The 25,551-nt window shown below is 37.3% G+C and overlaps 1 pseudogene across 1 annotated transcript; it reads right to left on the bottom strand.

Moving 5' to 3' along the window:
* Positions 1–3,216: 3,216 nt before the first annotated feature.
* Positions 3,217–22,030, bottom strand: LOC148034578 (short-chain dehydrogenase/reductase 2 pseudogene; annotated as a pseudogene). The gene is made up of 3 exons (XR_015691201.1): positions 21,761–22,030; positions 3,899–4,078; positions 3,217–3,748 (listed from the first exon to the last, which is right to left on the bottom strand). The product of XR_015691201.1 is annotated as a short-chain dehydrogenase/reductase 2 pseudogene (transcript).
* Between the last annotated feature and the right edge of the window lie 3,521 nt (positions 22,031–25,551).

The following is a 25,551-nucleotide window of genomic DNA, read 5'->3' as shown; positions in this document are numbered from 1 at the left end:
ATAATCAAGTGCAGCCAATTGCCAAAATATTTTTTAGGGCCTTCTTTGCAAGAGCATTATGATAATTCAAGTGCATTTTCTTGCTCACTTGGTGGAAGAGGTTTCCATTGCTGGTACAATTCATTATCGTTGGATGTTTTTTCTCAAGAGGTTTATGAAAACATTAAAGGGATTTGTACGCCAGAAGGCACACCTAGAGGGGAGCATCGTGGAGGGATGTTTTATGCAGAGTTCATGGTATATATCACAGATTTTTTGGTCTCCATATATCTTGAAATGCCACCATAATGGCACAAGGAGGATGAGCATATTGTGGGGGAAGTTGTCAAGGAAAGGGGACTCGGAGGAAGATGAGCATGTTGTTGAGGGAGAAAATCATGAAGTTTTGTTATCTCAAGTGTGTTGACATGCAAAATTAAAGATATGAGGAGGCAAAGAGGGCAAGGACTTTGGATCGACAGAGGTTCTCATACAATGGTCCAGATGCCATAGTAAGGAGAGATGCAAGTGGTTTCTTTGCTATAGACTCCACCAAACTATGGACCAACGAAAGTGATACATTTGTTCTTCCACAACATTGTGAGTAGGTGTGAGGACATTTTTTGACTCATTATTTACACCTTCGCTTTTTGGACATATGCATTTAAAATGTATTTAAAATCATATAATTGATACATAAGCATTTGTGATATCTTCGCATCTCATGTAGATGGTATTTCATCCAAATCGCTCTGATCCAAGATGGCAATATGTGGTCCAAGTTGCTCCACAAAGTAAGTAAACATTTGAAGATAGGAATGTGGACATGGAGATGCCAACAAATCTAGTTGACCCCCAAGCTAGCCTAGGAAGACCAAATGCCTAGGAAATGAACATGTGGTAAGAAGATTAGACACGTAAAACCTACGTATGTTGTAGCTCATTTTCTGGCCCTGCCTTCCCAAATTAGCAACAAGGAATAAGTAACATCCATTTTGAATGAACATTCTAAAAAATAAACATGTATGTGAGGATAGCTTGGACATGGATATTGGTAGTAAAATCATGCAACGCTATGTATTGTCCAACAAAAATACATCATCATGTCATCTTCGCAGCACTTGAAACATCAAGTTTTGCTATGCCAATGGCATGCATGCCTTGAATCATCTCCCATATATACTTCATTGCAATAGACTTGTTAATTTTGAGCTTCTAACCAAAAACCCTCTCTGCAGGGATTCCTATATATGTAATTTGAACCTTGAAGTAAAACAAAAACAAATGCCCCTATATTGAACGCATGTGGACAGTCCTGCGCTTATATATGATTTGAACAAAGAACCACATTTTGTTGGAATTAAGACCTGATTAAGGTCATGCATTAGAATAATCAAGCGGTGATGCCAAGAGGCACACCAAATACCAACCATCATACATGACAAACTATGTATCTCCTCATTCAATCTATCAATACAATAATCATTATGCGCAATCTCTGTGCATATTGGAAGACATGGGAGGTCTATAAACTTCTACATGGTATCAGTGGCCGAGCTGGGCCCAAACCAGCCACATTTTCGCAGATGGAGACGTTCTCTTAAATGGAGGGCCTTCCTCCTGGCTGCCAGAGCATGTTTTTGTTTCTCCACAAGAGACAAGGAGGAAGAAACAAGTGCAGCGAATGTCAATCTGCACTTTAATGCATGAGAAGATGCACAAGAAAGAGGAAATAAACCTCCGGAAGTAGACTCCATCGACCTACAGCCCCACGATGGGCAGTTTTCCAGCATAGGCATCCTCCAGCCCAAAATAGGAGAAGGTGGAGCATTAATAGGCCAAGAAGTGTGTCAGCCCACAAACAACTATCAAAAAGACCCATACAGAGACATACTTCTGCAGTCACGAGGAGATGACCAAAGCAGAGACAGCCAAAAGCAAGGAGCAGATGTCGATCTGCAAAGCCACAAAAGAGTACTTGGGCAGTTGGACCCTAATGATGAACAGCTCTCAAAGCCTGAAAAATGGCAATCCACAATTATACAAGGGTAAATTGATACTAAAACTGGTGAATTCTTGCCCGTGATCAATTCCTGCAAACGGTTGACACGGAAGGTCAAGAAGAAGAACTCGCTTCACCTATGTATGACATTCCAAACTCCATTTCATCCCAGTGAGCAAGCGAAAGAGCAGCAGGTCTTCATGGATTGTGCTGGCAAAGATCAAGACAGATTTGCTAGAGCTAGCAACGATACTGAAAGCACCAACTGCTTTCACATTGCTGGTCGAAAGGATGCACAAAAGCTTGCAGATGATGGGCATGTCGATGCTACGGGAGAGCCAAACGCAGATGTTGATCAAGCAGATAATTCATGCACACAATTGACAGGTCTGGATCGTTCTCTGCAACAGGATGTTGCATGCAAATCTGGGGACCAAGATCCTAGGAAGAAGAGTGAAGATTATGCAGACCAAAAGGACGCAAAATCTGCTGCAGTTGACCGCGATGGAGATAGTTGCTTCCAGCCCAAAATCACCCAAAACATGAACAGTTCAGCTCACAATAGAAATAAAAAAGGCACCAGCGCTCGCGATTCTCAGGGAGAACTAGCTAATAAAGGTGTCTCTAGCCTTGGACCTCTAGATGCAAGAGTGGATCAACATATGTCAATCAAACATGCAGGCAGCGGCAATCAACGCACTAAGGAACGAGATGGGGATTCAAATGTTAATCAAGAAGGAGACATCAGTGATGAGCATGCCGAATTTGAAGAAAAAGCAAATGTACAGATTGCTATAGAAGTCAACAATAAAATACACGTACTTGCAGAAAATTTTGAAGCAGCTCCAAATCTTCATGCCTATGTAGCATTTTTTCAGTTCTCTCACTTGGAGGGGAGATTCAATGGACAAGCTCAAGAAATGAAGATATCAAACATGGACGATCCACAAGTGCCTACAAGGAAGTTGAGAACCAAGCTAATCATGTTGCTCGTTATTCAAGCAACACTTGATCCTGGATAAATCAATTGCATTGCATATTGTAAATATCTATAGCCCTGCGAAGCACCACATAATTTGGGGGTGCATCTCAATTGAATAAAATTCCGCTCTATTACTCTTAAAGACCTTATGAGTCTTAAGGGGGAGTGTTGGAATTAAGACCTGATTAAGGTCATGCATTAAAATAATCAAGTGGTGATGCCAAGAGGCACACCGAATACCAACCGTCATACGTGACAAAATATGTATCTCCTCATTCAATCTATCAATACAATAATCATTATGCGCAATCTCTGTGCATATTGGAAGACATGGGAGGTCTATAACCTCCTACACATTTGGCCAAGGCGGATAAAAGTATAAGGAGCTAAAACTCTAAGGGTTTCTTTTCATAAAAGAATTGTCCGTTGGGGCACTCGGGTGGCAAGAGAGCAAGCCAAACTGCAGTCTCTGCACTTTGTTCGGGTGTGAAGATCCCTGTATTATTGTTGATGTCTGTCTTCACAAAACCAGGATGGACGCAATTGACATATACCTTGTGTCCTTCTGGTCTGCTCTCCATTGATCTCGCAAACACTCTTGCATAAGCGTTTAGTGCCACTTTGGACGTACAATAAGCTGGAAATTTATTTGTTGGCCATCCCTTTTCTTCAAGCACGCCAGCTTTTAGATCCCCCAGAAATTCTGCTACAAACGCATCTACTTTCTCCTCTGTCAGATCTTCTAATTTCGATACCTTATCTTGCAATGATACATCTCTCAACCACTGTTGTAAAACAACAAACCGTATTTAGTTGTGCATTCTTTTTGCTTCGTAACGTAATCTATGAATTTTCTTGTCACAAAAGCAGAAGAACACGGTTCTGTGAAGAACGTTTCTCGGCCATTTTCTACTTAATTTTAGGGTTAGATGTACCAGAATTTGACCAAGTCTAGAGCTGATGTTTATGATCCGACTTCCTTCTGGCGAAGCTTTCATGATCGGCAACAATCCTCGCGTAACTCGCTTGACACCTTCATAGTTAGTTTCGATCACTTCCTCCAAGAATGATGCCTCACAATTCGGCTCGAAATCACAAATGGCCGCATTGTTGATCTAAGGTGAACATGGCACGGCATTGTTTAGTTAGTACAGAGACTCGTGTTTGTTACACAACAAACTCTAGACCACTTACTATATAGAAAGTTCACACTATAACTAGGAAGAATAGCAATCAAACTAGAAAGAATGTAGAATTTTCTAGTTATAACTAGATAATTTTGTCATCACGAATCTCTTCTAACTAGTAAATCCCTTTTTCTAGATAGTATCTAGAAAGTTGAAGCCTTATCTAGTAACATTATCTAGTAAGTTATTGTATATCTAGTAACAATATCAACATAACTAGGAATTTTTTTTTTCACTAGTCATAACTAGCAAGTACTATCATCTATCTAGGAAATTATGGATAGTCTTTCAAGTTAACGTAGACTCACGATTTTGCTAGGTAAAACTAGTAAATAAATACTAGTTTATTTGAAATTTACATTTGTATATTACTCACTTATGAGCTAAGCTTTCGATTCCACACTTATAGCTATACTCACTAGTTTGTGTAGCCTATGCTTAGTCTAGCCTATCCATAGCTTATATATAGCCTAGCTTATACATTAGGCATAGGATAAGCACATGCTAGGTTAGGCATTGGCTCAATAATATAAAGTAGGAACATTATATGCTATGCATAAGAATACAACTTATATATGGCATTTTCTAGGCACAAGGTAACCATAGAATAGGATAGGGTTGCGTTAGGCATTGGCTCCTAGCATATGCTTACCCTATGTCTAAACTCTTCCTAGAATATGCTTAGACTATGTATACACATAGGATTGGCTTATAGTATGCCTAGTATTTTCCTAACTTGCCATATGTGTACCCTATGCCTACCCCCTGTGTATTTATGTTAGACATACCTATGTCTAGCCACTCTATAGCCTCTATCAGTTTGTCTGTACGAGGAGCCTATGCATATACCTTGCCTATATAACTAATCCAATCTAAACCTAAGCCTAAGCTTAAGCTCTACCTTACTACGAGCCTAGCCCTAACACTAACCTTTAATGTAGTATAAGCCTAGTATATATTGAGTCTAATTCTAATTTAAGGTAAAGAATATAGAGAGTAAGATAGGCTTATACATCATGTGTTACTTCTATAAAAATAAGTTGTATTTAGTCATTTTGTGGATTCTCATTAATTTTGACCTATTTGTAGTATAATTCTAACTTTTTATATGCGTGATGATGATCATATTGTGCTAAACAGATGATAATAGGCAATTAATTTGTTTTGCTTTTGGTGAGCAAATAACTAGACAAGTATAGAGATGTAATGATTGTAATATTGATCACTAGTGGAGTGCAATGTGAAATTATTACTATTAGGAGACTGTTATCACATACAGCTATTTATATGCTTTAGCTTTAAAGTGATTGTACTCATCTATTTAGAGTCCATTGTTGTCTCTATTTTCTTTTAATTTATTCATATTCATTAAATTTTTCATTAATTAATTGTAATTATAATATTAAAAATAAAATATTAGAGCTAAGTTTAGGCTTATGTTAGAATTAATCATTTTGAGTGCGATTGAGTCGTCCTCATTTACATTGTTTGCTAGTTATAATATGCTTTTGTAATTAATTTGGCTCAATTTTCCATTGCAATCATCGCTTTGATACCATGGAGTTGATTCTTACACATGGTCTATGATCATAGCAGCAAAGTAATGGTTGAAGTATTGGTGTAGTGAACCACTAAACCACATACTTCATAGATTATCTTAAGGGACTGAGAATTAGCAAGATTAGTTGAAGAAGTTGATCTATCACTTGTGCACAAGTAACTAGCTTATTGACGAGTGGAGTGTTGTTCCCATTGCATTGAGCAGCATTTTTAATCACTTGGCTATAGGTTGAGGTGTACATGGCATCTCCCCTATATCATAAGTATCTACATGAGTCTCATCTTGCAACATATCTACAAGCTATCAATATTGTATGGGTATATATTTGCATCAACCATGGCTATGCATGAGCATTCACCACATTGGTTAGTACCCTTGAACCACACTGTCTTTTCCCTCTTCATCATGCGGACCACACATTGCCTTTTTCACCCAACCACTTAAGCACCTTAGTCCACTCAACTACTATGTAGATAGGCCACATGATTGTTTAGCCACATTGGAGAACTCGATCACTTGAAGCACATCCTCCTAACTACTTGGAGCACTTTGGCCACATGTTTAATTAAGCAAAAATTCAAGCACACTCTTCCACGTGCACATACTCAATCACATAGTCACGTAGTTGCACAATCATGCACTTTATTTCAACTCACTTTACCATCTCCACTCTCTTACCCTTGATCACGAGGCACCCTCTGACCACATTGAGAACTTCATTTTTTTATGACAATAACCTCACTCAGCAATTTAGGCCACATTAGGCACTCATGAATCACTCTAGGTAGCATTAGCACATGATTATATAATACTTAGATACTATACCACCATCACACTCTACTACTTAGTGCTCATAGCATAGTGATGTGGATGGTTTTGGGAATGGGAATGGGAATGGGGATGTGGACTAGAATTGCCCTCCTTTGTCACCATCAAAGAGGGCTCTTATAAGTGGATGGGATTGGGATGTGGGTTGGTTTGAGGATAAGCTAGGTCTAGGATGGCAAGCTAGAAAATGGCCATCCCATGTCATTATGGCTCATAGCATTTTACTAAAAGAACACCTTATCCACTCGATTACTTAGACATATGGAAGCAGATGATTACCTTATGCACTTAGGTAATATATAAGGCCAAATTTGCACGATTCTTGGACAAGAGTGCAAATACTTTCACACATTGTAGATGCATTTGTACACACACTTTCAAGTACCTTAGGATAAGAACTAGGGTACAAGGTCTTTGGGGCAATTTGTACATGTGTGAGAGTAAGATGCAATACATTAGTCCACATGTACATATCGTGTCTGGAGAAATTGAAGTGAGAGTGTGGATCTTCTTCTTCAAGCTTCTATGTGGTTCTTTGAATTCTTCTTCAAGCTTCTATGTGGTTCTTTGAATATGAATTAGCTCTCTTATAGATTAGGAACCCTTCACATTAGCAAATCTTATAGGAAAAAGGATAGCATGCAATCTATTGATTTTAGTGGGGATTAAAAGAATAAGGGGTATATAGCACATGAAAGACAGTGTGGAAGAAGAGGTTTTAGTAATGGCTAGTAGGGTTTTGCATGTTTTCTACCTATTTAGCTATGAAGCCAAAGAAGCTTTGTAAGACCTCCATTGAGGCAGCATGATGCATACAAATATCATCAAGATAAGGTTCCTTAAAAAGGACATCTGTGTTGGTGTTGCCTAGCTCTATGTGTATTCAAAGTGTGTTGCACTCGCAAAAGGAAAATACGTGTTTGACAAGTTCCCAGTACCAAACAAAGTCTCTTGAAGTGCCTTGATCACTAGAGATAGGCAAAGCATGGACATGGTGCCGAAGCTTTGAGATGTTTTGGCAACATCTCAAAGGTGAGTGTCTACAAATTTGGTCACCCATACTTGCATTATGAAAGCTTGTATCAAAGAAGGGAAAAAAGATACAAGCCAAGGTACACAAGCTGGGGCTTATTTAGTCACTTTTGGTTGCATCTTCAAGGTATGTGGATGCATAGAAGTGGCATAGAAGGGCTAAGAAATACACATGATATAGTAGTTGTGGCATTGTATTGGTAGATATATGTGTTGAACTTAGCTTGCTTTCAAAAGCACAAGAAGTGTTTAATAAGCTGCCAACTCGAAATTTAGTTAGCTTACTAACCAAGCCAATGAAAGCCAAAGTTGGAGGCTTTGATCATATATTACACGACTCTTTACATATTGGAGGGATTTTGGAGCACTAAATATTAGAGGGATTTCGGAGCACTAAATATTGGAGGGATTTTGGAGCACTAATTAATGGTGCCAGGATACCATCATCGATCTAGACAAGGTGGCTCAAAAAGATCATTCGCTATGGAGGTTGGGGCATAAATATGAGTCAACACTTGGTCACTCGGTTCTCACCAATTGTTGAACTCCATTGCTAGCCCCTTTTCCTCTATACATGCTTCTTCAGCAATACATCTATAATATTTTTACTTGACAAATGTCATAGAGCATATCAGGCTCTAATACCATGAAGAAACTGTAAGCAAGAAGGGAATAGAGATGGCTCTAATACCTCACTTGACTATAGAATAGAGGGGTTTACATCCACCACTCTAAAGGTATTCTTGTTATTCAAAAATTCATGCCATCTTAGTCTTTCATCTCTTGCACTCAAGCTCTAACATACTCGTTCAAGCAATTGTTGCTTGCTAACTACAATTACTTTATCCACATCTACCACCACAATCTATTCAAAAGGAAAACCATTTGTTGGCATGAATGATAATGACAATTCACAGATAAGGCAAACATAAGCTCATGATTTACAACTTCAACAATTATGAAATCTCTCTTTTCCATTGAGTTCTTTTCATCATAATTGACCCCAATGCAAGTAATGAAAATAGTTCTCGTGTTAGAAGTAGCTCAAAGGGGTAAACAAATCCATATGAAATCCAAAAGGAGAGTAAGGGAGGGAGTACATATATGACAACCAAAAAAGCCAATTCAAGGTACATTAGTAGGCTGTGTACTCACCATCATGCTAGATGACACTTCATAGATTATCTTAAGGGACTGAGAATTAGCAAGATTAGTTGAAGAAGTTGATCTATCACTTGTGCACAAGTAACTAGCTTATTGACGAGTGGAGTGTTGTTCCCGTTGCATCGAGTAGCATTTTTCTCACTTGGCTATAGGTTGAGGTGTACATGGCATCTCCCCTATATCATAAGTACCTACATGAGTCTCTTATCAAAGAGGGCTCTTATAAGTGGATGGAATTGGGATGTGGGTTGATTTGAGGATAAGCTAGGTCTAGGATGGCAAGCTAGAAAATGGCCATCCCATGTCATTATGGCTCATAGCATTTTACTAAAAGAACACCTTTTCCACTCGATTACTTAGACATATTGAAGCAGATGATTACCTTATGCACTTAGGTAATATATAAGGCCAATTTTGCACGATTCTTGGACAAGAGTGCAAATACTTTCACACATTGTAGATACAAGCTTTTGTGTAAATGGCTTTTGTGAATGTACTATACTTTGAGGTCTCTTGCTAGTAATTCCTCTAAGTTTGAATGCAGCCTACATATTTTCATTGTTATATAGGACAAGCAAAAATGGTAAAGATCATCCTCTTCTTGACTTTCCTCTCACAAAACCCTATTGTGCATTATAGGTAGTTGAAGCTTGTGAAATCAAATGGGACAAATATGAGGACTTTTATCTGATTTACATATGAGGACAAATATGAGGGCGATATATATCGATGCAGTCTGTTGCAGTTGGAATCGTCAGAGCTGCAGGAGGCCGTCGTTGTCAGAGCACTCTAGTAGTCTTGATACTAAGTTTGAGTCTAGGGTTCTTTGGTCACTTGTTTCCTTGTGCGGCAATGCTTGGTAGCCAACGGTGGAAACCCTAATTTCTATGGTCTCAATGCACCAATGGGCTGACCTAGGTGTGGTGAACCCATTGTCAATTATCACTCTCTTTTCTTACTTGCAAGGTTAACTCCTAGTGGTGACAAGAAGCTACCTGTACACTGCAAGTTCTGTTAGTTGTCCCTATCTTTGTCAATTGCCACTAGATTTTCATACTTGCAAGGTTCCAATCTGGTGTACGTAAAACCATGTATAACTAGCATAGGAGGACCTATATGAGGTGCATGTGTATTGCCTAGTGCAAATGGGTTGCCTTAAACTAGTGTGGAGCTCTTAAAAATGTGAGTGTAACTAGTTGGGAGCTTGATATCATATTTCAATGGAGTTCAATGCTAAGAATATTAAGAATATAAGCATTGAAATGGATAGAATGGAGACAAACTTTCAAATTGGATTATATGGAATTGAAAATTGAAGATTACATGTCTGGAGCCCCGAGAGGAACACCAAGGAAAAGGAAATTCTCTTGCAAGAAAATCTATCTTGTAACATCAACAAGCTTGTTTATCATGTTTCATATGATCACAATGAAGAAAAGAACACCAGGCACAACAAATCTTCATGCAGCATCATTTAGATCTCCCACGGTTTTTAATAGAATCAACCATATTCTTCAATATCTTCACAAAATCCATCAATAGAACAAAGAAAACAAAGAAATACACCATCTTTGAATGGAAATACATCACATAGTATTCATCTTCAATATCTTCATAGTCTTCTCTCTCAATCTCTCATATACAATCACTCTGTTTTAGTAGAATTGGCTATCTCTGACTCTCTCTATCACACTCCATTAATAATACATCATATCCTCACTACAATCTCTCAAAAATTACTCTCAATAATCACTCAATTATCTACATTCATGTTTATTACACAATAGCCCCTACTAATCTACATTGTTCTATCCCAATAACAATATTGAGGATACCATCATGGATTTTACTAGAATAAATAAGGCCACACTGAGCCTTGTTGAGTACCTTGGGTGAGATATTTCACAATATTTCCTATTTCACAATATTTGTTGAGTATCTTCTATTTGCTACTTGAGAAAACATAGCACAATATTTCACATGCACATCTTGCTTTAATCTCCTTCCATGTATATACTTGCTTCCTTCATGACATAGAAGAGGAAAACTTGGAGGATGGTGATGATCTAAGAGATGTAAAAAGCCCTAGATGTTGCTTTTTTTAAAATACTATGTCACCTTAGTTGCTTCATGGCATAGAAGAGGAAAAGTTGGATGATGATATTGATCTATGAGATCTAGAAGGAAAAGTTTAGGAACCTTCATCTTGGTGCCCAAGGGTGTTTGTCTTACAGGGTTACTTCAATTTTGCATTCTACACTTGTTATGTTTTTCTTTTCATCTGAAATAAGCTCTTTTACTTTGATTGTGGAGAAAGTCAGTTGCTTAGGCTGATGGATAAGAGAAGGCTCTTGCAGATGATATAGAGGTGGCCATTCCCCTATGTTTGGAGGTTGTAGCAGGTGAGGAGAACTGTGAAGAATGGGATCAGTTGGGTTGTAGCCATTGCCATAGATCAAGTACCATTCTACAGGATTTGAGATATCATTCCCAAGGTCTTCCATTTATTTTTCATAGTTTTTTTCCTCAAGAAAACAAGGAAGCCTTACCGAAAATTGAATTAGAGAGAAAGGAAGAGACATTGGTGTTCACAAAAGTTGTTGAGGAGCTTCCTTCATGACATAGAAGAGGAAAACATGGAGGATGATGATGATCTAAGAGGTGTAAAAAGCCCTAGATGTTGCTTTTTTAAAAATACTATGTCACCTTACTTGCTTCATGGCATAGAAGAGGCAAAGTTGGAGCTTTAAATCTCAATAAGGTAGTTGAAGCTTAATAAGGTAGTTGAATATGCATTGAATCTTATTTATGGAAATGGAATTGAACAAGGTATAACTTCTACTTGTAAGGGCGACATGGATAATGACTAGGGAGTGTTGTAGATACTTGTGACACAAGTATATGTAATAGGCCATGGAAGTCCCACTGGAGCAATATATGTTTCATGCTAGAGACCTTTTGCCTTCAATCAACTGATTTGGTAAGAAAGTTTCCTTATCCATCATTCATCATAATATGCAAGTATCTACAACTGCTAGTAAAACTTTTTTGATGGCTATATACACCCCGTGAAGATTGGCTTTTGATTATACCAACATACACACAAATCACATCACAGATAGGGGGACACACCCCCAAGGAGCATACACAATTACAAGTGCTCGAGGACCCCGGCCTGCGAGAAACCTCCAACATTTGTGGCCCCTACTTCAACCACCTACCCCAATGCGATACAATTGGATCTAACCCCCAGGTATAACACAAAGTTTCCTTCTACCTCATTCTCAAAGGTTTTTTATATTTTATCTCAAATGTTGTGAGTGTCCTTGTGGATATGGAAATTTATTATGCAATGCTTCAAGTCTCTTAATTTAGGATAGCATATCTTAATTCGCATAAGCACTTAAAAGGGAAGTTTTAATAAATTAAGATTATGAATGCACATTTAAATTGAAAACAAATGTAGTTTTATGGCTATGAAATTTTTACAATACCTCATTGGAAAAACTCATCACATTTATAAATTATTTTTGCATGTCTGTACGTGTGTGTGTGTGTGTGTGTGTGTGTGTGTGTGTGTGTGACTTTAGATTAATTATCTCATGTAACCATGGACAATATAAATATTTCTTTCAAAAATCTATGAATAATGGAGCTAGGAGTATCTAGTATTATCTAGTACAAAATTTGATGAAAATGGGTCATTAATGACTTTAATGACATTAATATTGACCTGCAAGAGGAACGTTGGCACCAAATTAATTCTCCTCCTCTTCTTCTTCCTCTTTTTTTTATTGGTCTGGAGCTAGCCTTGAGCTCTCATGCATGTTCCCGCCCTCCAGCTTCGCTCTCACACTGATTACAATCAGGCCTGGAGCTGATCGTAAGAGTGAACTCCACTGACCTAGCTAGTACTGCCCAGCTCCCCCGTCAAGTGTAGCACTGATTCGTGCGTGGTGTGGCGTGCGTGGCGTGGCGTCAGAGAAAGGCCTGCCGTCCGGATCCAGCTCGTCGGTAAAGGCGACAGCAACGAGGGAGAGGAAGTCATCATTGTCATCATCTGCATCATCATCAGCAGTAGCAGCAGCGCCGCTGCGGCGGCTTCCGACAAGCAGCAGCTGGTTCCTGTGGGTAGTAGCTGGTTCCTGCGGCTTCCGACAAGCAGCAGCTGGTTCCGACAAGCAGCAGCTGGTTCCTGCGGCTTCCGACAAGCAGCAACTACTTTCGACACGCGGCGGCTTCCAACAAGCGACTTCCGACAAGCCGCTTGGAATCTCGTCATTATCGGGAGACGGGCGCGGGCCCTGTGGGCGGCGAAGAAGATCCCCCGTCGATCATAGAGTACAGCCACGTTCTACGTCAGCAACAAATTAAAGTCAAGAGCTGCTTCCTGTGCTGTGAGTTTCCTAGTTTTTTTCCATTTAGTAATTATTATCTATCCATATCAAACCAAGTGAAGGGAAATGTTTTTAACTTTCGTATTAATGAGATTACAAACTATTTGAAGCCATTTCAGACATCTCTTACTGAAAATTTTACAAACTATTTGAAGTTATATTAGACTTCTCTTACAAAATTTTTTGTACAAAGTCTATAAAAATAGTGCTTTGAGATGCATGGCCAGCTATATTTAGCTTGTCTTACAAAAAAGAGAGATGATAAAGTCCACAACTACATGATGAATCCTAAAACATATCTAATGAGATAAGTTTAATTACTATTAACAAATGAAAAGCCTTTGTTGTCCATTAGAATAACAACCATGTTCCATAAGGAATTTTGTGCCTCTTCTAAATATGTTTACATTCGATTCTCATAAGGAAGTGGGGGATAAAGCTTGAAGAGTATGATGTAGAGGCTTAGACTAATATTTATAAGTTATGCAAGTCCATTATTATCTTGTCTTTATCAAAGCACGCTTACTTCAATGTCATTGAGAACAAGCGTGGTGCTTGGGAGTTATACGAGAAAATGTGTAATCTTTTTTCGCAATTATATTGGCTTTAGAAACTCATGGATCTTCTTATGAAGAAAGGTAATGCTATGTCTTCTCACTGGAATGAGTTTCATTCCATTTCCATCTAGCTTACTTTCCAAACAAGGGATTACCTTTGAGAAAAATGTAGGAGCCTTTGCTTATAATATCCAAGCAAGAGATGTCTAACCATGCCTGATAATATGATTATTTAGCATGTTTAAGGGTATGTTCATGGAATGTTAATGCACTCTACTTAAGGGTATGTTCATGAAAATTCTATGATATTTTGGAATGAGGAATACTCATGATTTTCCTATAATAATCATCCTAAAATGACTTGTTTGAGGAGATGTCTAACCATGCCTAGGAAAGGATAACTGTTGTGATGGGTCTTTTTGGCCCTAGGGTCACGATCTTCCTATCCAAGCAGGGTTTTGTAATATCTCCTTTGCTTGTTCTATCTCCTTTGCAACCTGCATCGATATCGCCCTCAGCTAGCGACCTCCTGCAGCGGCTTTTTACGCTAGGTTTTCTTGTGTATACGTTTGTTATAGCAAGCTCCTAGTATCACTTGCACATATCTGTCTGGATAAATTTTTATAGAACATCTCCTTTGCTTGTTTGAGGAGATGTCTAACCATGTTTTGCGAAAGGATAACTGTTGTGATGGGCCTTTTTGGCCCTAGGGACACGATCTTCCTATCCAAACAGAGGTTATGATTCTCATGTTTACTTTTTACGCTAGGTTTTCTTGAGTATAAGTTTGTTATAGCAAGCTCCTAGTATCACTTGCACATATCGTGTCTGGAGAAATTTTTATAGAACATCTCCTTTGCTTGTTTGAGGAGATGTCTAACCATGTTTTGCGAAAGGATAACTGTTGTGATGGGCCTTTTTGGCCCTAGGGACACGATCTTCCTATCCAAACAGGGGTTATGGTTCTCGTGTTTACTTTTTATGCTAGGTTTTCTTGAGTATAAGCTTGTTATAGCAAGCTCCTAGTATCACTTGCACATATCGTGTCTGGAGAAATTTTTATAGAACATCTCCTTTGCTTGTTTGAGGAGATGTCTAAGCATGCTTTGGGAAAGGATAACTGTTGTGATGGGCCTTTTTGGCCCTAGGGACACGATCTTCCTATCCATAGATTCATTAGACGTGTCACCACATTTTCGTACACTCAAATAGGGAATAGTTGATGAAATGAAGGGCAATTGTTTAATATACTGGATAAACATTTAACATGTACATGCTTACGAGTAGACCTCATGTTCTTCAAAGAAATTAAACTATGCCAAATGTGTGCCTCATGTTCTCAAGCATAAGTTTATTATAGTAAGCTCCAAGTATCACTTGTTTGATGAGATGTTTAACCATGCTTGAAAAAGTAAGCTTGAAAACTAAAATTGTTAAGAGATTATATAAAGTTTTAATTGAATGGTATTCTTATGGCACAGATGGCAAGTATCTCAAGTGATATGAGAAGATGCTCATGCTTATACAAGTGTTCAAAAACTAATCAAGGATGGCAGATGGTTAGTCGAAGTACTTTCTACCATCATAGCCGCCAAGATTTACTTGGTAATATGCATAGGAGAGTTGGTTTACAAAATCCAAACTTGACTATGGCCGAAGATGAGGAACAATTAACTGAAACTATAGATGGGCCCACAGAGAGGAGACAGGTTTGGTGCAATTGCATTTTATATTGTCATGGTGGAAGATATGTTGTTCCTTCTACCTTTGCTATTCATCAACAATTGAGGTTGAAATATCGAGACTTGGGACTCGAGATAGGATTAACGCCACAATGCAATGATGATATAATAAGTGATGTTCATGATCATGGAGATCATGCATATAGTGACCCAGATCAACATTGTGAGGATAATGCTAACAATGTTGAGCACTTGGAAGAACATGATGAACATATGGATATGCATGAAGGCGTTGATCCAAGTAGTGCAAATGCAGATGGTACAGAGTCTTTACTATGCATCCAGATACTTGAGAAAGTAATTGAGTTACAAGCTCTTTGGGATAAACATAGAATATCTATTACAGCTCAGGATGAAATGCTTCAACTTTTGTTTGGTGATATGGGTGGCCAGAGAGTTGGAAAACGAGATAATGAGCCTTTGAAACCAAGCTTGAGTAAGCTCTTAGTTCAATTGCCTAAGACATGGGATGGGACCTTAGATGGAGTAAGGATTCCTGCATGTTGGGAGCAATTGATTACAATGTACAATGGTCTTGGAATGATTCAATCTCAACACTATAAGATTTGTGGAGGTACACGTGATACTCCTCATGAGATAGAGCTTTTTGAGCCTAGTAGAGAAGATCTGTATGTGGGAAATGTTGAAAAGTGTTCTTGTCCAGGAAATAGAAGACAAAGCATCTTGAAACGTGATTGCTTGATTTGTTCTTCCAAGTGTCCAAGGTGTCAAAAGACACGAAAGGATATGCTTTCATTTGACTATTTACCTATTAAGAATCAGCTACAACTTTTAGTAAAAAGTCAAAGCTTTTGCCATGGATTTTTACAAATGTGGCGCCACAAGGAGAGATGGCTTGGACAAGCAGTTTCTATGCATCCAAACTCATCCTTTGAATTTTGGGATGGATCAAAATGTCGTGAGGTCCAAGATTTTTGGAATCCAAATACTGAGTACGAGCTACCTATCATCTGCCAAAACTCAAGGTGTAATACTGTGTTTTCCACCTTTCCAAGAAAATCAGAAACACTTCAGCATGGATGGAGCGAATCTAGCAAGGAGTATATATTTATATGCAATAAGTGTCGTACTTTGAATAAACACCATCAGCAGCTATGCAAGGTACATATTTCACTAGTTATCTTTTCAAAATAACATAGAATCATAGTTGTGAACACATAGAATCATACTAGTTATTGCTCTATGCGTATTTGTACTAAATTAATTTTTTATGTAGGGAGAACCTCGAAACTTCGCTCTACTTCTACATTGGGATGGATTCCAAGCTTCTCGAACAACTCAAAAGGATTGTGGAGCAGTAGAAATTATGATTTTAAACGGTGGCAAAAGGTCTAGGGTTGGGATTATTCCTGTATTATTTTTGCCACTAAGTAGCAAAAAGTTGATTCGCAATTCAAGCTTTGCATTCGGGATCCTTTTGAGACCATTAATAAAAGAGCTTGAGGAGTTATTCATTGAGGGAGTAAATGTGTTTTATAATTATCCAATTGAACGTATCTTTGATAATTCCGCTCAACAAACACAATTTTGCAAGATACGTGCAATGTTAATGATGGTCACAGGTGATCATCCAGCCCAATGCAAACTTGGAATGTTTAAAGATGGAGGACAATCCTTTTGTCGAAGGGATAAAGCTCAGGCTACCTTGGATAGTAATAACTCATCATTTCAAGGTCGCTATATTTATGATGGAAATAGATATCAAGCTCGGTATCCTCCAGAAAAACGTACCATAGAAGGAATGAAAGAAGCACTTTTACAATCCAAAAAAGCATTCACGCAAATTGAACGAGAATGTATACTCAAGGAAGCAGGATTATCAGGAGAGTCTATAATGTGGAGATTGCACGATCTATATGGTTTCAATTTATCATTGGATTTAGTCTATGATTCAATGCATATTTTTGCATTGAATGTATTCAAAAAATATATAAGTGCTCTTATGCAAGCTACATCCAATGAGACAAAGAGAGAAATAGATGCTTGTGTTGAAAAGGTATTTTCCCTCGCTCCACAATCCATTCGAAATGGTCGTTGGCCATCCACTCCAAGCAAATACCATGATATTTTTAAGGCAGAGGAGAATCAAAAGTTCATCCAGTGGTGTTTACCATATATTTTACTAAGAATTTCTGACTTACATAGAGAAATCTATGACTTGGGGATTCTTCTAGTAGATATATCCCATGGGTTTTATAATTACAGTCGCGACAAAGGCTGGTCAAAGGAAAGCATAGAAATGATGCGTTCCTTGCTTCTTTCATGGAGAGTAAGAAAGGAAGAGTCTATGGGGGCAAATTCTTCTCCTCTTGAGCATGTTGCAGGTATGAATCTTTATTAATTCAATATATCAATTTCTCATAGTCTCTAATAATGTCTACTAACTTATTTTATTTACAGGGTTTGGAGAAATACTTGATGATGTTTGCAGGCATGGAATGCATGATATCTATTGGTGTTATGAATTTGAACGTAAGGTACTAACATATGTTGGTATCAAGACTAATAAAAAAGACATGGAGATATCGTACATTCATTATTATAGAAGAATACTATTTACAGATGTCTTCTCAATATTACAGCAAGACAAGGATAGCCTTTTGCCACATGAGAGGACATTAAAAAGTGTTCATATGTGTTTGTCACTTCCTTCTTTTTTTGAGATAAGAAGTCGTGACAGCACATCATGCCACGCAACACATGAACAAGGAATCTTGGAGGTTTCATCAGTCAAGAGGGCGAAGGAGCTATGGAGGGAGCTTGAAATAATAAATCAAGATATCGCATGTTGGAGAATGATAAAACAAAAAGGTATAGCAATACGACAAAAGAGAGCAATAATTAGACCACTTATTCAGGAGGAACAAAAGTATGTAGAGCATTATTGGTCTCTTGAAGAGAATTCTCTACAATCCCAACATGTGACAATGTATAAAAAGTTAGTGTTCAATGGGGATGTTTATAAGCTTGGGGATGATGTAGTAGTTAAAGTTGATGAGCCTAACACTACTGTTGAAAGCATGGGTCATTGGAAGGCTCGTATTACATCATTTTTTTCAATTCAATGGAATAGAGAGATCATGCTTTTCTTTGGGGCAGAGTATTATAAACAATGTATCACAGTAAAAGATAATAAAGAGTGCTTACTTATCGAACCAACTACAGGAATGAGTGTGTTACAAAGAGAACGTCTTCCATTTGACTGGGATTGTGTAAGGCCTGTAAGCTCATTATTGCACAAGTGTATGCTTCTCCCTTTCACTAATAAGCTTATTGCTTATGAAATAAAAGATCTCTCACCCAGGACAAGACTGCTTCAAGTAGGTGAAGTTGGATGTATTCCTCCATGGCTAGAGAAGAATGATATTGTGTTGGCATATATGGATATGAATAACAATTTAACCAAACATGCGGTGGTACGTGAAGTGGATAGAGAAAAAAAAGAATGCAAATTAGCATGGTTGGAGAAAGATCACAATCAAAATAACTTATGGAAAGTTTCTATGGAGGATAACTGCACGAGGGACTGGAATTGTTGTATCACAATAATACATGGATGGTTGATAAGGAAAAGGAGGAGAGCAATATTACCCTCTGGAGAATTATGTGATTTTCCAGTGTCATGGATATCTTAAATTTATGCAAAAAAGACATGTCTATATAGACTATATACATGCTTATAAATGTAAGTATTTTTTATAACCTTTATTTTATTAGATCAATCCAAGTTTCATATATCTCTAAAACTAATATTTACCATTTTATGAATGATTATTCGTCTTAAATATTATGTTTATTTGACTTGTATGTTTTTTTTTCAGGTTATATTTTACGATGGCGTCTAATGAAGTCATGGCTGTAGATACACCAACATATGAGCAGATATTTTTGCCTCCGCCATCAAACAATCGCAATCCTAATAAGAAATATGGAAGAAAATATCTCATAGCATATTGTCGTAGTACACAAAACCAAATTTATTGTGCAAATCAAGCTACTGTAAGACGTTGGGTGAAATATGTGGAAGAAAAGTATAAAGATCTACGACATAAGCTTGACTTGCAACAAGAGATAAAAGATTACATTGAGTCTAAACATCATGAGATTAAGCCACTTGAGTTTCCAGGGGCAACTTATATTTGGAGAAAAGAAGACATCTACCTATATTTCCTTCGAAATATGCAAACAAATAGAAAATTCAAGAAACAAAAGATGAGACACTTGTCAGAGAGCTCCTCTATGGTACACTCTTTTACATGTATTAGAACTTACTTTACTTTTTATACTCCTTATAATTCAATGTCTTTTACAGAAATCGACTACTTCTATAGTTGGAGAGGATGCTAAAGATGATCAAGAAGTTCAACAGGTTTATTTCAAAAAATTTATTTTCATTTTAGAGTGATGTTTTTTTAAATTATGATTTGGTTTACATAAATGTACTGACATAAATTGCACTTTTTTGTTATATTTAAAAATAAACATTGCAGCAATCCCAAGCTTTTAACAATGAAGAAAATGAGGGTTTGGATCATAATGCATGTGGCACAATAGAGGTTTGTCAATAAAACTATGATATGTACCTCATTGATCATTAATTTTTGAAATATTTATATTTTTTATTTGAATACTGAGTTTTCTTTCAAACAAGATGGAGATAGAGGATGTTTATCGTCCAGAACTACCTTCACATACACAAGATGATTCAAATCACACAAAAAATGACGAGAATTTTGATACGGTGAGCATGATATTTGTAATTATTTTTAATAAAAACTTTGGATAATTTTACTAACATGTTTCATTTTCTTTTAAGGATGACATGCTCAAGAAATATAAATCCTTTACCGACCTTCTTGTACATGCTACATAGGTTAGTTATTTTCAATGCTTTGTAAAAATTAAATATTAATATATATCATATTATAATTTAATATTATTATTTTTTTAAAATTATAGATTGAGGAGAATACTATGTCGGCAAATAATGTTATAGTTCTAAATCGAAAAAGCAAGCGAATCCCAAAGGTACTAAGATATTTCTCTTTCTTTTTGTCTCTATAGTTTGTATTAAATTAAATATTATCTTTGTTTAATCAATTTTTTTTAATCTTATAGTGGAGTGAAAAGATGAAAGATAACATGAAAGAAACGAAGAAAAAAGCTTCAAGGGATATAGAGAATCATAATAAATCCAAGGTATTTTGAGTATATCTTAAGATAAACATGGATGTCTTTATTTTGGTAATTTAACCCTTTTATGATGCTTAACAGGGGATTGAAAACTCCAATGTGCGGCTAGCTAGGAGCCATGCTAAGACACTTGATAAATGCCAATCCTCTCAGGTTATATGTGTTGTGTTTATTTAGTATATGTGTGTATTGCTAAATATGTAAATATAAATTGTTTTTACTATTTTTTTTTTTTGGAATTGCAGAGTATGTTGAGTGAGGTGGATGAAGAAACGATCTTGTTAAAATACTTGGATATTGCTACGGTGGATGAGCTATATACATCATTAAAATCCACTTTTAACATCATTAAGAGAGATCCCACTTTCACTACAAATCGTACAGAGCATAATGTGGATGCCATGAGAAAGGCTATAGTACAATGGCTGGTGGTTCAAAAACGAGTTATAATCAAAGATACAATCATTGGAAGTTTAAGCCTAGATGATGTTAATGTAGTAGAATAAGGACAATTTGGATTTCACATTATAGTATGCCACTTTTGTATTGTGGACATTGGTAAAAAAATGTATTATTCACTTTTACTTTATTAAAATCACTTTTAAAATAAAGTATTTTTCTATTATTATTTATATCAAAGATATAAAAATGTCATTCTATGAGATTTTGTTATATCATTATATGCCTCCTATATGCTAAGTTGTATGATAAAGTTACTACATAGATGTTATATGTTATAATTTCTTATATGGTAACTTTTTCGATGAAGTTACTATATAGATTATTTCTATTTATGAAGTTATTATATAGTAAATTTTTTAGAAAGTTACTATATAGATAGTTATGATAATCAACTTCCTATATAGTAAGCTAACCAAAAAAAGCTTTCTATATAGTAAATTAACTAGAAAAATCTTTCTATATTGAAAACTATCTTTCTAGATTGGCAATCTAGTAAAGTTTGATTTTTCCTATATTAGACTCTTTCTAGTTATGTGGAAATCTAACTAGAAAATTCTCTTTTTTTTCCTATATAGTAAGTGGTTTAGAGTTTCTTGTGTTAATTTAAAGCTTGGATCTGAGAAGTACAGTTGATGGGGTACTTTGCATATTACCAATATATCAACACCATTGAACTGTTGTTTGAGCCATGAAGCTAGTTCACAAACCGAATCTGTACTCAAAACATCCAAAGCATAAACGTGCACGTTCAATCCCTGGCGCTTCAAAGCTTGGGCGGCTGCTAAACCCTTCTAGTCCTCGGTGCGAGCCGTTAAAACCACAGTAAGGACCTCCTTTGCAAGCTGCCTGACAATTTCTAAGCCAATGCCCTTGTTACTTCCTGTTACCACTGCAATGGTATGTTTGGAATACCACCTGCTCAAAAAGAGTCAACATCGATCACCACTGAAACAATAAATCTCTACAGCCTTAAGACTTCGAAAAGCTACCAAAATTCACCACGGGAAAGTCCACCAATATTATGTGCAATCATTCGTAAGCCAGATACCCAAGTTTCCAGAGTATCGATTTGAATGAACGAGCCCAATATATTGTTCGCAAATATTGATGGGCGACTAAACACTCGAACTAATGAGACCTGAGTTTATTTTCGTTTTGCAGCGACGTCTAAGGGGTAAAGCAAAACGTCCATTGTGCAAAAGATTGCACAGAACTCGTAGAAGAAACGCTACACAGTTTGAGCAATGCAAGAGCAGAACGAAATCATGTACATCTATGATACTTAAATACGGGCTCCAAGCACAGTCACTGACCAAGGAAACATAAAATGAACGATGAACGTTCTTCCGTTAAACTCTTGGTATGCTTAGGAGGTGAGGGATGTTCTACGAGATTACTAGAAACCCAAAAGATTCCTACACGATTTACGTGAGCGTGGCGATATTTCTGTCATGGGTAGGGGTGATCGATCAAAGGAATGGCAACAACTGATGAATACATACTTGGAGGTGCTCATGTTGATGCTCCCAATGGAAGATGAAACCATTTGAGAATGCTCAGGGAAATAAGAAGAGAGCTTTCGTAATGCTCAAGCATGTCATGCCGGCAATCAAAATAGAAATTGAAAAGACCTTGTCCTTGATGGATTCGATCAGCCATGACATTTGCATAAGTTTAAAATAACAAACTTGTTCTTGCTGGATACAAGCACCCATGACATACGCATTTCGAAAAGCTATAACATACGCAAGGGAGAAGAATTTGGATACATACATGATACATTGGGGTTTTTTTTTTTGGATACCTTTGAACATACATGTTCTTGAAAGTGCACCACCCCACCTTCCATGGTCTCCCAAGGTGAACCCTCCCTTTCACTTCAACATCATGAGAGAAGAAGAAGAGGCTTTGGCATAAGATGCCAGCCGAGAAGAAGTTGAGGAGGATATGCCCTACTCACAAAAGGATGTGCTATCTAATGGAATATTTTTGTGCGTTTTTTTGCTTCCCTTATATGAACATTGACTTAACAAAGGAAGATCATGGAGAGCCACTTGCCAAGCTAGCCACCCAAGAAATTACAAAGAGTTATGATGAAGAACTTTAGATATCTAGAGTGAAAGAAGAGGATGATACTCCTCGTGTCATTGAGGAGCTCAATGTTCATGTAGAGAAGGAGTTGAGTCAGAAGGTGGATATTGATGAACTGAGAAGATTAGATACTAATGTTGGAACAACCGTCGAGGTCGACGAAACAGTTGAGGGTTTCGTTCCAACCCCAATGCTTTCCTTCTATATCATTGAAGATTCAGAATATGTATTACTGATAGATATACAAAATGTGTTTAACATAAGGGAGGACGATTGCATAGCCTTCATTGCATAGAACCTGGAGAAAAATAAGAACTTTTTAGATGAAGATATGGATAAGTACTTAGTAGTAAATTCACATGTAAAGGAGTCGAAGTTCATGATTGTCGTTGCAAGACTAAGAATGATATATGCGGATGCTCTTAGTTATGAAGGGAAAGATGCTACTAAAAAAGAGCTGTAAGAGACGTGAGAACGATTGAATCTTTTGGACATGTGAAAAAGAAGAGATGTGCCAATTGCAATGCAGAAAGAGGTCGGTTCAAAAATTAACCAATGGCAAGACAACCTGCTCATAGTAGATGTGAGCCAATAGGTCCTTTTGTCATTTGTGGAGTGCTAGTGGCAACTAACTCAATCACACAAGGATAAGCTGGGTACTCTTAGAGGGGGAAAAGTATATCCCATGATGCAAGCCGCAAGAGAACACACACTCACATGTCGTCATCATTGTAGTACAAAATCTCGTCAATATAACACAGTTCTAGGGAAGGACAACACGAAGGCACACATAGTCGGTTCACCATGCCATGATAAGAACATAGAACCAAGGGACTGGTCACCATCCAAGTACCTACCATGGAGGGAAAAGCTTTTCAGTCACTCTCTTGTGACATAGTTGAAATAATGATACCGCATGGAGAATTGGTCACACATCCAAGCAAGATAGGTTCATCATGACATTCACTATTATGGTACCATCCCATGTCAATTCCCAAATTCACGCAAATACTAAGGTCAATTCCCTATCCACTCAGGTCTCAATTCGACATGTTGGCACAAACATGCAACTCTTTTTTCTCTTTGCAACAATAAAATATTCATGATTTTTTCAACATTTCAATATCTATGATCCCTTTTGCTTTAGCCCATGTAATTGCACATGAAAACCTTTAAAAGAATATGGAAAAGCAATAATAATAAAAAAACATGAACTTTCACATATGAAACCAAAGCAATTTCAATGCCAACACTACAAGATATTTTCAATCCATTTTGCATTTACTCACCCATCAACTAAAAGATAAGAAAATCAACAATTTATGTCACTCATGATTCATCTTCTCTGCATGCTAGAAGCACAACTGATGCAAGCCACACCCAAGCCACAACTCATAGGGGTCACCCATGACAATAATAGTTCATTTTCTATACCAAAGGGAGGTCATTCAACATGCATAGTGGTTTAAGCCTCTTCACACATGAACTTAGAATACGTAAGGTTGTAAAAAATAAATCAAAATACATGGAAACAAGGTCTTGTTCATGAAAGAATACAAAAGTATGAAGAAAATAGCAAATTTCGAGACTTCCAATCGATTATGATCTCCTCCCTCAGAATCATAAGCACAACAAACTATCGACATACTGCAATAGAATTATTTTCAAGCTCTCTTCAACCATAGAATCATCAAATGTTGCCTATGTAGGAGTTTTCCTTGAAAAAAATCATCAATTCTCTCTCCCTCTCCACAAGGTGTCCACAAGTGATATGCGGCTGATAGAAGGCTTCCCACAAGTGCTCAAGCTGATCAACAAATCCCATAACACTTCCAAGCAATCATGGAAAACCCACAAGTATCTTCTCATTCACCAAATCATCATAATGGAAGAGGAAAAAGGGTAGCAAACAAACAAAATGACAATTTTATGAGTTGTAGCGAGCATGGGCATGTCAAACAATCTCCCTAGGCATGTAGCAATCTTCCTATGAACTCCTTAGGCAAGGCTACAAGCTCAAACACTTATCCACAACCTCCAAGTCATTTCCATGAAGAAGAATACATATATTTTCTTCAAGAAACATCCAAAACTACCCAAAATCATGTAAAACCACCCAAAAATATGGGAAACTACCTTCCAAAACCACTCCCAAAAACCACCAAACTACTCCTCAAAAGGGGTCCATGGAAAAGGTGACATCTGGTACCTACCACCTACCATTTTGGTCCAGTGAAAAGTTGGCATGTAAATCCTCTTATCCACCCAAGGTCTCACCCCAATACCACTCAAAGCTAGCATCAAATGTCTATTGCCACAACCACAATGATTCTGCAACCGTAACCTCGAATGT

This window comes from Lygodium microphyllum, chromosome 6 (genome assembly GCF_053477565.2).
Source record: "Lygodium microphyllum isolate KBCC chromosome 6, Lygodium_microphyllum_v1.1.10, whole genome shotgun sequence".
In the NCBI taxonomy this organism is placed as follows: Eukaryota; Viridiplantae; Streptophyta; class Polypodiopsida; order Schizaeales; family Lygodiaceae; genus Lygodium; species Lygodium microphyllum.
The sequence above is the reverse complement of the archived record's forward strand: the minus strand, read 5'-3'. Positions and strand labels throughout refer to the sequence as shown.